Raw genomic sequence first — 10,805 nt, 5'->3', positions numbered from 1 at the left:
ATACATCTCAGCAGTAAATTTTTAAATAGCTGCGTTATATATGCTGAATAAATGATGAACCCAATTGTGCTTTCAGTCATCCTCATAGAGCATCTGGAAGGTAATCAGGGTCAAGATTGAGAGACAGAAGGATAGGGATGGAGAAAGATTTAATATATGTCATGTTTCTGACAAGTGAGGAACTGTTGATTGATGCCAAACTAGGCTTAAAAAACCCAAAACCATCATATATGGTAAAATCACTGGGGACACACTCCCCACACACCAAGAAGGGTCTTTTGAAATTGGTGTCTAAGTAAACATCATCAACACATAACAAAGTTGATAAGTTATAAGCACAGATCAGAACAGTGGCTCGTGTTGTAGACTGTTTCCAAAGCCCTTGCTTTGCAGTGTCTCAGTTCAGTATCATCAGAGTCCTTTCCTGTAAGAGTTATGATCCTTTTGCTTTTTAGTTTTCAACAGCTTTGTTGAGGCATAATTGACATACAATAGGCTGCACATATTTTGAAGTATATACTTTTCTTTTTTAAAAATTAAAAAAAATGTTTATTTATTTTTGAGAGAGAGACAGAGTACGAGCAGAGGAGGGGCAGAGAGAGAGGGAGGAGACACAGAATTGGAAGCAGGCTCCAAGCTCTTAGCTGTCAGCACAGAGCCCGATGTGGGGCTCGTACCCATGAACCGTGAGATCATGACCTGAGTCGAAGTCAGACGCTTAACCAACTGGGCCACCCAGGTGCCCCGAAGTGTATACTTTTCTAAGTTTTGCCATATGCATACACCCATGAAACCATTATCACAATCAAGATGGTGAACTTATGCATCACCCTCCAAGGTTTCCTGGTTCCCCTTTATCATCTCTTGCCCACCCCTCTCCCAAGGAACCTAGGGGCAGATTAGTATCTGCTTTCTGTCACCATAGATGAGTTTGCACATTCTCAAATTTTCTCTGAATAGAATCACACACTCTGCACTCATTTTTGTTGCTGTTGGAGTTCTTTCAGTCGGCATGATTATTTTGAGTTTCATCCATATGGCTGCATAAATCAAAGTTCATTCCTTTTAATTGTTGAGTAGCATCCCGTTGTATGGATGTATCACCAGGTTGCATTCACCTGCTGAGGACCCTGGGGTTGCTTCCAGTTTGGGGTTATTAGAAATAAAGTGGCTGTGAACATTAATGCACAAGTCTTTATATGAATATGTGCTTTCTTTTCTTTTGGGTAAATGCTTCCACGTGAATTGCTTGGATCATATAGTAGGTATATGTTTAATTTCTTGAGAAACTACAAAGCTGTTTTTCAACTTGTTCATATCATTTATATTCTCAGCAGCAGCACAAGAAAGTTTCCGTTCCCTCTATTCACACCAAATCTTGGTATGGTCAGTCTTTATCATTTCAATTTAATTTTAATTTAATGTAATGGATGCATAGCGGCATCTTACCGCGGTTTTAATTTGCATTTCCTTACTGACTAATTATGTTGAACATCTTTTCCTGTGCTTATTGGCCATCAGTATACATTTGGTGAAGTGTCTCTTAAAATCTTTTGCTCATTTTTTTATTGGGTGCTTTGTTTTGTTATTACTGAGTTTTGGGAGTTTTTTTTTTTTTTAATATATTCTGAACGCAAGTCCTGCATGAGACATGTGCTTTGCAAGTATTTTCTCCCAGTCCTTGGTTTGTCTTTTCATTCTCTTAACAGTGTCTTTTGAAGAACAGATGTTTTTGACTTTGTTGAAGTCCAATTTATCAATTTTTTAAATAGATCATGCTTTTGATATGGTATATAAGAAATCTTTGTATTATCCAAGATCACAAAGATTTTCTCCCGTGTTTTCTTATAGAAGTTTTTAGTTTTAGCTTTTAAATTTAAGTCTAGGATCCATACTGAGTTAAATTTTGTATACGGCGTGAGATATGGACTGAAGCACTTTTTTGAGAGCACACAGATTTTCAATTATTCCAGCACTGTTTGTTGAAAAGATTATCTTTCTCCACTGAATTTACCATTATACCTTTGTTTAAAATCAGTTTTCCATATATGTGTGAGTCCATTTTTGAACTCTCTGTTATGTTTTATTGACCTATTTGTCTATCTTGGTGTAATCGTATATTGTCTTGATTACTATATATTTAATATTGTCTTGATTACTACAGCTTTAAAATAAGTCTTGAAATCAGGTAGTATCTGTCCTCCAAAATTATTGTTCTTCAAAGTTGTTTTGGCCATTCTAGGTCTTTTGCATTTCCATATGAATTTTAGAATTTGATTTTCATTTCCTACAAAAAAAGTATCTTGTTGAGAACTTGATTGGGATTACATTAACTCAATACATCAATTAAGGAGGATTCATACCTTAATTATATCAAATCTTCTGACCCATGAACAAGGTGTACCTCTCCCTTTATTTAGGTCTTGTTCCCTCAGCAGTGTTTTCTAATCTTTGGTGTACAAGTCTTTCTTGTCTTTTGTCAGGTTTATCCCTGAGTATTTCATATATTTGATGCTATTTTATTTTTTTAAGTTTATTTTTTAAAATTTATTTTGAGAGAGTGAGAGATGAACAAGGAGAGACACAGAGAGAGGGAAAGAGAGAGAATCCCAAGCAGGCTCCACACTCTCAGTGCAGACCCCAACGCGGGGCTTGAACTCAGGAACCACAAGATCATGACCTGAGCCAAAATCAAGAGTCCAATGCTTAACTGACTGAGCCACCTGGGTGCCCTTCTTTGATGTGATGCTATTTTAAATGTTACTGCTTCGTTCTGTTTCTGATTGTTGCTGATATTTAGCCATACACTTGATTTTCACATATTGATTTTGTGTCCTGCAATTTCGCTAAACTTGTGTTTTAGTTCTAGCAGGGTGTTTTGTTTTGTTTTGTTTTGCTTTGTTTTGTTTTGTTTTTTGTTTCAGATTTTTTACATAGATGATCATGCTGTCTAAGAATAAAGAGAGTTTCACACCTTCCTTTCCGATCTGAATACCTTTTATTTGTTTTCCTCATTGGATTGTACCGACTAGAACTCCAATCCAGTGTTGAATAGAAGCAGTGAGAGCAAACATCCTTGTCTTGTTGCTAATCTCAGGGGGAAAGCATTTCATCTTTCACTATCAAGTATCATATTAGTAGATTTTTTGTACATGCTTATATTCATTTTCTGTTGCTCATAATGCATTACCCCAAAACTTAGCAACTGAGAGCAGCAGTTATTATCTCACAATTTCCGTGGGTCAGGAATCCAGACATGGCATAGCTGGATGCGTCTGCCTTCAGGTTTCTCACAAGACTGTGATCAAGACATTAGCTGTGACTGTCGTGTCATCCAAAGTCTGAGTTCAGGGAAGATCCACTTCCAAGCTTACTCATGTGGTTGTTGGCAGGATTCATTTGACTGTGGGTGTCAGTCCCTCTTTAGCTCTTGACCTGGGGACTCCATCAACCCTTTGCCACATGGGGCTTTCTGTAGGCAGCTCAACTTCTCTCAGAACAAGTCAACGAGAGAGCGTGAGAAGGCCAGCAAGAGGAAAGTCACATTCATTTTGTCAACTAATCTCAGAAGGGCCATCTTATCACTTTTGCAGATTTCTGTTTGTAAAAAAGTGAGTCATCATTAGGTCTGGCCCACACTTAGGGGAAGGGCTTATATAGGGGGCAGGCAACATCAGAAGCCATCTTATAGTCAGCCTACTACAATGCCCTCTGTCAAGTTGAAGAAGTCACCTTCAGTTCTTAGTTTGCTGAGAGTTGTTATCAAAAACAGATGTTGGATTATGTCAAGTGAATTGTACTTCGTGTGGTTTCTTTCTTAGTTTGTCTCATCTGGTGACTTTTTAAGGCTTGTTTACACTGATTGGATTTTCAGATGTTAAACCAAAACTGAATTCCTGAGATAAACATCACTTGCTCATGATGTATTACCCTTTTTACATATTGTTTGATTCTACTTGACAAAACTTTGTTTATAGTTCTTATACCTATGTTAGTGCAATATAAGAAATACTGGTCTGTAGGTTTTTGTTTGTTTGTTTTCTCATAATGTGTTTGCCTGGCTTTGGTGAGAGGGTGGTAGTGTTGGCCTCATAGAACCAGTTGGAAAGTAGTCCCTCCTCTTTGGTTTTTGGGAAGAGTTTGTGTAATACTGGCATTATTTCTTCTTTATGTATTTGGTAGAATTTATCAGTGAAGCTATTTGGGCCTAGCAATGACTTTGTGGGAAAGTTTTTAAATACAAATTCAATTTTCTAGTAGATATAAGTCTACTCATATTCTCTATGTCTTTTTAAGTAAGCTTGGTAGTTTGTGTCTTTCAAGGAGTCTGTCCATTTCATATAAATTGTCAAATTTATTAGCATCAAGTTGTCCGTAACATTTCCTTCTTACCCTTCTAATATATGTGGGATTTGTAATGTCACCTCTCTCATTCCCGATATTGCTAATTTGTGCATTGTCTCTCTTTTTCGGGTGAGACGTTTATCAATTTTGTTGTTTTATTTTGCAAATAAAGAATTATTGGTTTCATTGATTTACTTTTCTGCGGTTTTTGTTTGTTTTCTATTTCGTTGATTTCAGCTTTGACTTCTGTTAACTCCTTTCTTCTGCTTACTGTGCTTTTATTTTGTAATTTCTTTGGGTAGAAGTTTAGGTCTTTGATTGAGACTATCTTTTCTAATATAAGCTATTAGTGCTATAAATTTCTTCCTGGGCACTGCTGTCTCAGCAGCCCATGCTTTTTGAATTTCATTTTCGTTTAGTACAAAATACTTGGTAATTTCTCTTTTGACTTCTTCTTCGATCCATAGGTTATTTAAAAGTGTCCTATGTTACTTAGTTTCAAAATACTTGGGGATTTTACAAATATCTCTGTTATTGATTTTTAATTTCATTTAGAGAAATCTAATGAATTTAGAGAATCTAATTTGTTAGAGAATCTAATTTGTATAACTTACATACTTTTAAAATTATTGACACTTGTGTTACGGTCCAGAATATGGTCTATCTTGATAAATGTTTCTTGTGTACTTGAAAGGCAAATGGTTTGATGTTCTTATTGAGTGGGTTGTTCTATTAATGTCAATCAGGTAAAGTTATTTGAGTCTTCTACATCCTTGCTTATTTTCCATCTACTTTTATCAATTATTGAGAGGGTAGCATTAAAATCAACTATAATTGTGTATTTGTCTATTTCTCCTTACAGGTCTATCAGATTTTGCTACATGTATTTTAAAACTGTTTTATTAGGTTAATAAATGATTATGATTGTTATGTCCTTCTGATGCAGTAATCTTGTCTTCATTATGAAATAGCCTTTTCTATCCCTGACAATATCCCTTCCTCCAAAATCTATTTTGTTATTAATATAGCTACCAAAGCTTTCTTTTGACTAATGTTAGTGCGATTATCTTTCATTATTCTTTTACTTTTAACCTATTGGTATTATAATATTTAAATTGTATTTCTTTTGGTAGCATATAAGTGGGTCTTGTTTTCTTTGTCAATCTGATAACCTGCATTTTAACTGGATTGTTAGATCATTTACGTTTAATGAGAGTATTGACATTCTTTGGTTTACATCTATCATCTTGCTATTTGTTTTCTATTTGCCCCACCTGTTCTTTCTTCCTATTTTCCCTCTTTTTCTGCCTTCTTTGTATTGAGTGTTTTTAAACTTTGTTTTATATCCTTTGTTGACTTATTAGCTATACCTTTGTGTTTTTTTTTTAATTTTTTTTTTTTCAACGTTTATTTATTTTTGGGACAGAGAGAGACAGAGCATGAACGGGGGAGGGGCAGAGAGAGAGGGAGACACAGAATCGGAAACAGGCTCCAGGCTCTGAGCCATCAGCCCAGAGCCTGACGCGGGGCTCGAACTCACGGACCGTGAGATCGTGACCTGGCTGAAGTCGGACGCTTAACCGACTGCGCCACCCAGGCGCCCCTACCTTTGTTTTATTGTACTAGTAGTTGCTTTAGGGTTTATAATGCATCTTTCACCTCTCATAGTCTACCTTCAGGTGATGCTATATCACTTCACACTTAGTATAAAAATCTTACAATAGCATAGTTCTATTTCTCCCCTCCCAGCTTGTATGTTATGGTTGTCATACATTTTATTTATGCATATGTTTAAAACTCTATTATACACTGGGGTTTTAAATTTTTTGTTGTTGTTGTTTTTTAAGCAATTATCTTTTCAAGACTTAAATCATAAATAACATTCTTTTTTAAAAAAATGTTTATTTATTTTAGAGAGGGGGTGGAGAGCACACGTGTGTACATGAGCAGGAGCAGGGCAGAGAGTGAGAGGCATACAGAGAATCCCAAGCGAGCTCCTTGATGCTCTAACCCATGAACTGTGAGGTCATGACCTAAGCCAAAATCAAGAGCTGAACACTTAACCAACTGTTAAGTTGGCGCTCCTCATAAATTAAATTCTTACAGATTTACCCAGGTAGTTACCATTTCCAGTGCTTTTCAGTCCTTTATATAGATCCACATTTCTTTCTGGTATCATTTTCCTTCTGCCTGAAGCCTTCCTTTAGTATTTCTTGTACTGATGGTGTGGTGGTGATTAAATCTTTCAATGTTATATCTTAAAAAGTTGTTATTTTGCCTTCATTTTTGAAATAGTTCCGACTAAACATAGAATTGTAGGTTGGCAATTGTTGGGATGAGCACTGGGCATTGTATGTAAGTGATGAATCACTGAATTCTACTCCTGATACCAATGTTGTACTGTATATTAACAAAAATTTAAACAAAAAATGGTAGGTTGACAGGTTCTTTTTAGTGTTTTAAAGATGTTTTCTCGCTGTCTTTGAGTTTATATTTTTTATGACAAGAAATATGATGTCATCCTTACATTTATTCCTCTGTACATAATATGCTGTATTCTCTCTTTATCATTGACTTTGATCAATTTGATTATAATGCAGTTTGGAATAGTTTCCTTGTTGTTTTGTGTGTGGTTGGGGTTCACTGAGATTCTTGGATCTCTGGCTTTAAAGTTTTCACCACATTTGGAAAACTTATACCTATTGTTTCTTCAAGATTTTTTTTCTGTCCTCCCCATCTCCTTCATGGATTCCAATTACATATCCCTTGTGTTGCTTGAAGTTGTCCCATGGCCCATTAATGCTCTTTTCTTTCCTCCCTTCCTTCCTTTCTTTTTTTTTCTTCTTCCTTTTTTCTGTCATTCTTTCTTTCCCTTTTTTTTGAGTCTTTTTTCTCTATGTTTTTCATTTTGATAATTTCTACTGCTATGTCCTAATATTCACTGGTCTTTACTCCTGCTATTTCTAACCTCTTGTTAATACCATTTAGTATTTTTGTTTGTTTACTTTTTTTTTCCCTCTCAGACATGATAGTTTTCATGGTACTTTGAGTGTTTTCTCAGACATGGAAGTTTGATCTTTTAAAAATTTTCATGTTTCTACATATAGAATATAGTAATGATAACTATTTTAGAGTTTTTTCCTGATAATTCTAACATCTGTGCCAACTCTGGGTTGTATTTGGTTGATTGATTGAGTGATTGATTAGTCTTCTCACTATGGGTCTTATTTTCCAGTTTTTGTTTGTTTGTTTTCTTGCCTTGCAATCTTTGATTTGATGCCAGCCATTGTGAATTTTAACTTGTTGGGTTCTGGATATTTTTATATTCCTATAAATATTCTTGAGTTTTTTTTCAGGGATGTAGTTACATTTTTTGAAAACAGTTCAGTCATTTCAGATAGTGTTTTATAATTTCTTACTTAAATCTAGGGCTAATTATTCCCTACTAGTAAGGCAAGAACTTCCTGTGTACTCTACCTAATGCTGCATGAATAGTGACTTTTCCCAGCCTGGCTGGTGATAACATATTATCCTGGCTCAGTGTGAGTGTTAGGCACAGTTTTCTCTGATTCTCCCTGATGGTTCATTCCCCATCCTCAGCTGGTTTATTCACACACATGGTTTGATCAATATCCTCCTAAGTAGTTGAGTGGAACTCTTTACAGATCTTTACAGAACCCTCTCTTTGTTCACCTCTCTCCTCTCTGGTACTCTGACCAGCTATTACTAGTTGCCTTGGTCCCCCAGACTCTCAGATTTCTCTCCCCAACTCAGGGAGACCATGAAACTCTGCCTAGTATTCCCCTTTCTGCACCACAACCTGGAAACACAAACAGTAAGATGGGGTAATCATAAGTTTCATCTCATATCTTTCCTTATATCAGGGATCATTGTTCACTGTCTGATTTTCAGTGACTTGAACACTGTTCTTTCAAATATTTTGTTTGGCTTCTGTGGTTGTTTCAGGAAGGAATATAAATCTGGTCCCTCTTGCTCTACCCTGGCTAGAAGTGGAAATATGATCATGCAATTAAAAAAAATTTGGGGGGGGGGGCACCTGGGTGGCTCAGTTGGTTAAGCATCCGACTTCGGCTCAGGTCATGATCTCCCAGTTTGTGGGTTTGAGCCCCGTGTTGGGCTCTGTGTTGACAGCTCAGAGCCTGGACCCTGCTTTGGATTCTGTGTCTCCTTCTCTCTCTGTTCCTCCCCTGTTCATGCTCTGTCACTCTCTCTCTCAAAAATAAATAAAGATGAAAAATATTAAAAAAAAATTTGTTTAAGTTTATTTATTTATTTTGAGAGAGACACAGAGAGAGACAGAGAGAGAGAGAGAGAGCATGAGTGGGGTTAGGGGCAGAGAGAGAGGGAGAGAGAATTCCAATCAGGCTCCATGCTGACACAGAGCAGAGCCCAAGGCAGGCCTAGAACTCAGAAAGTGTGGGATCATAACCTGAACCAAAGTCAAGAGTTGGATGCTTAACCACCGAGCCACCCAGGTGCTCCAATTATTCCATTTTAAAATGAGCTCAAAAAAAAAAAATAAATAAAATAAAATAAAATGAGCTCAAGAGGGCTTGGTGCTGTGGTAAGTGGTAGAGCTAGAATTTATGCCCCATTCTTTTGACTCCTGCTTCAAAAGCGTCATCTTAGAAATTCCTGTATAGCTGGAGAAACTGCAGGGCTTTCCCCTTCCCCTCCCCAGCTTATGGCTTTTAATAATTGCTCATTTTATGTTTAATCCTTAGTTTTTGTTGGTTTGTTGTCATTTTTGTATGTTTCTTTGTTTGTCTTTAGGAGTACAGGTGAGCAGCTACTGGGGACTGTTGATCTACTCTCCATCTCTCTTTTCAGGGAGAATAATGTCCTCCCTGCTCTATAGAGCTCTGTAGAGCTCCATTCTTTAAAGCCTGGTGTTTGTTGTGAATCAGCAGAGAACCTTTCTCTCTGTGTTTGAACCTTGTGTCGATGCTCATTCAGCTTCTGTTCTTATTTCTTAGGCTCACTGATACATCATATCCTTGCCTAGTTCAGGACCTTTGTTTGTTTCTTCCTCTGGTAGAACACTCTTCTGTCATTCTTTCCTTCAAATTCTATCCCTCATTTCAACCCCATCCCAAGTTTTGTTTCTACTAGGAAACCTTCCCCACCTATGCAATTTCTACCTCTATGAAATCATGCTAGGTTTGTTTGGACAAGATGCTCCCAAAGCCCCTTCCAGCTCTGAAACGAATTTTGTGGGGGTTAATATTACTCTCCCCCCATTCTAAATTACACCATTTGGCAAAAGTTGACTCTGAATTATATTCTAAGTTTGTTCCATATATCCTCTGCACTCTGTCTGGCAAGGTGCCAATCAATAAGTTCCAAATAAATGTGGTTGAAAGGAGGGATGAATGGCATTTCTTCCCTGGTCATGCAATGTATGGGTTTTTTTTTCTTTTTTTAACCAGAAAATACATTTCCTGAGGGCAGAGCTAATGTATTTTGCTTATTTGACATTACCTATAAGACCTACCCTATGCTAGAGGCATTGCTGAGTGTTTGCAAGGATTCTGATTCCAAGAAATCACTGGCAACCTGATTGCCCAGAATCATGGTACCAGGCTCAGGTGATAATATAGTCCCCAAGTAAATATATGTTGAATGAACAATGAGATGGCTCTGGAATAGAGAGTTTAGCAAGACCTTCATGCTTACACAGAGAAACAAAGGTGCAGATAGTGCAGACACACTCAAATTTTATTGTTTGTTTGATACATCTGCTGCTTTGAGGCTTATACTTAATGTGAGTCTGTTGAATGATTTACAGGTATCCTCATGCACCGAGATGAAGGGCTTTATTATAAATCTCCCTCCTTGTGCTGTAGGATACTGTGCATTTTTCAATGCTGTAAACATAAATAGAAAAGTGTTTTCTCTGTGACAAGGACAAATGTCACTTGGCAAAGCTCTTAAAGATGCAGACTTTTGAATTTGAGTTCTCATTATTAACGTGTCCTGATTCAAGAAGTAAGTATAAAAGATGCTTTATACTTATAAATTTTATTCCACAAACCTTTGTAATAAGGAAAAAAACAATAAACATTATCATATAAAAGCAATACATGGAGAAAATAGTGTTAAGCAAAAATAAGAAAATGAAATCCATTTCTATCTCCAACATAGATAACCACTGATAACATTTTAGAGCATATTCTCTCAGTCTTTTTATACACATATTTAATTCAAAAATGTAATTGTGCTGAACATATTATTTTTGCATGCTTTTTCATTTAGTGACATGGAGACTATTCAGTATATATTCATAAAAATTCTCCAGATTCTCATTTCTCACTGCTATTTAGCACTTCCATGTATGGATCTACTATAACTTATTTATCCAGACCCCTAATCTGGGTCATGTTTGTCATTTTCAGTATTTTTGCTGTCATGAAATCAGAAGAATAAGAGTCTTTGCAACT

Source organism: Lynx rufus, unplaced genomic scaffold (assembly GCF_022079265.1).
Source record: "Lynx rufus isolate CCGP_SWC_20201006 ecotype Redwood Valley unplaced genomic scaffold, mLynRuf1.p SCAF_14, whole genome shotgun sequence".
NCBI classification, from domain to species: Eukaryota; Metazoa; Chordata; class Mammalia; order Carnivora; family Felidae; genus Lynx; species Lynx rufus.
Note: the sequence above shows the minus strand (reverse complement) of the source record.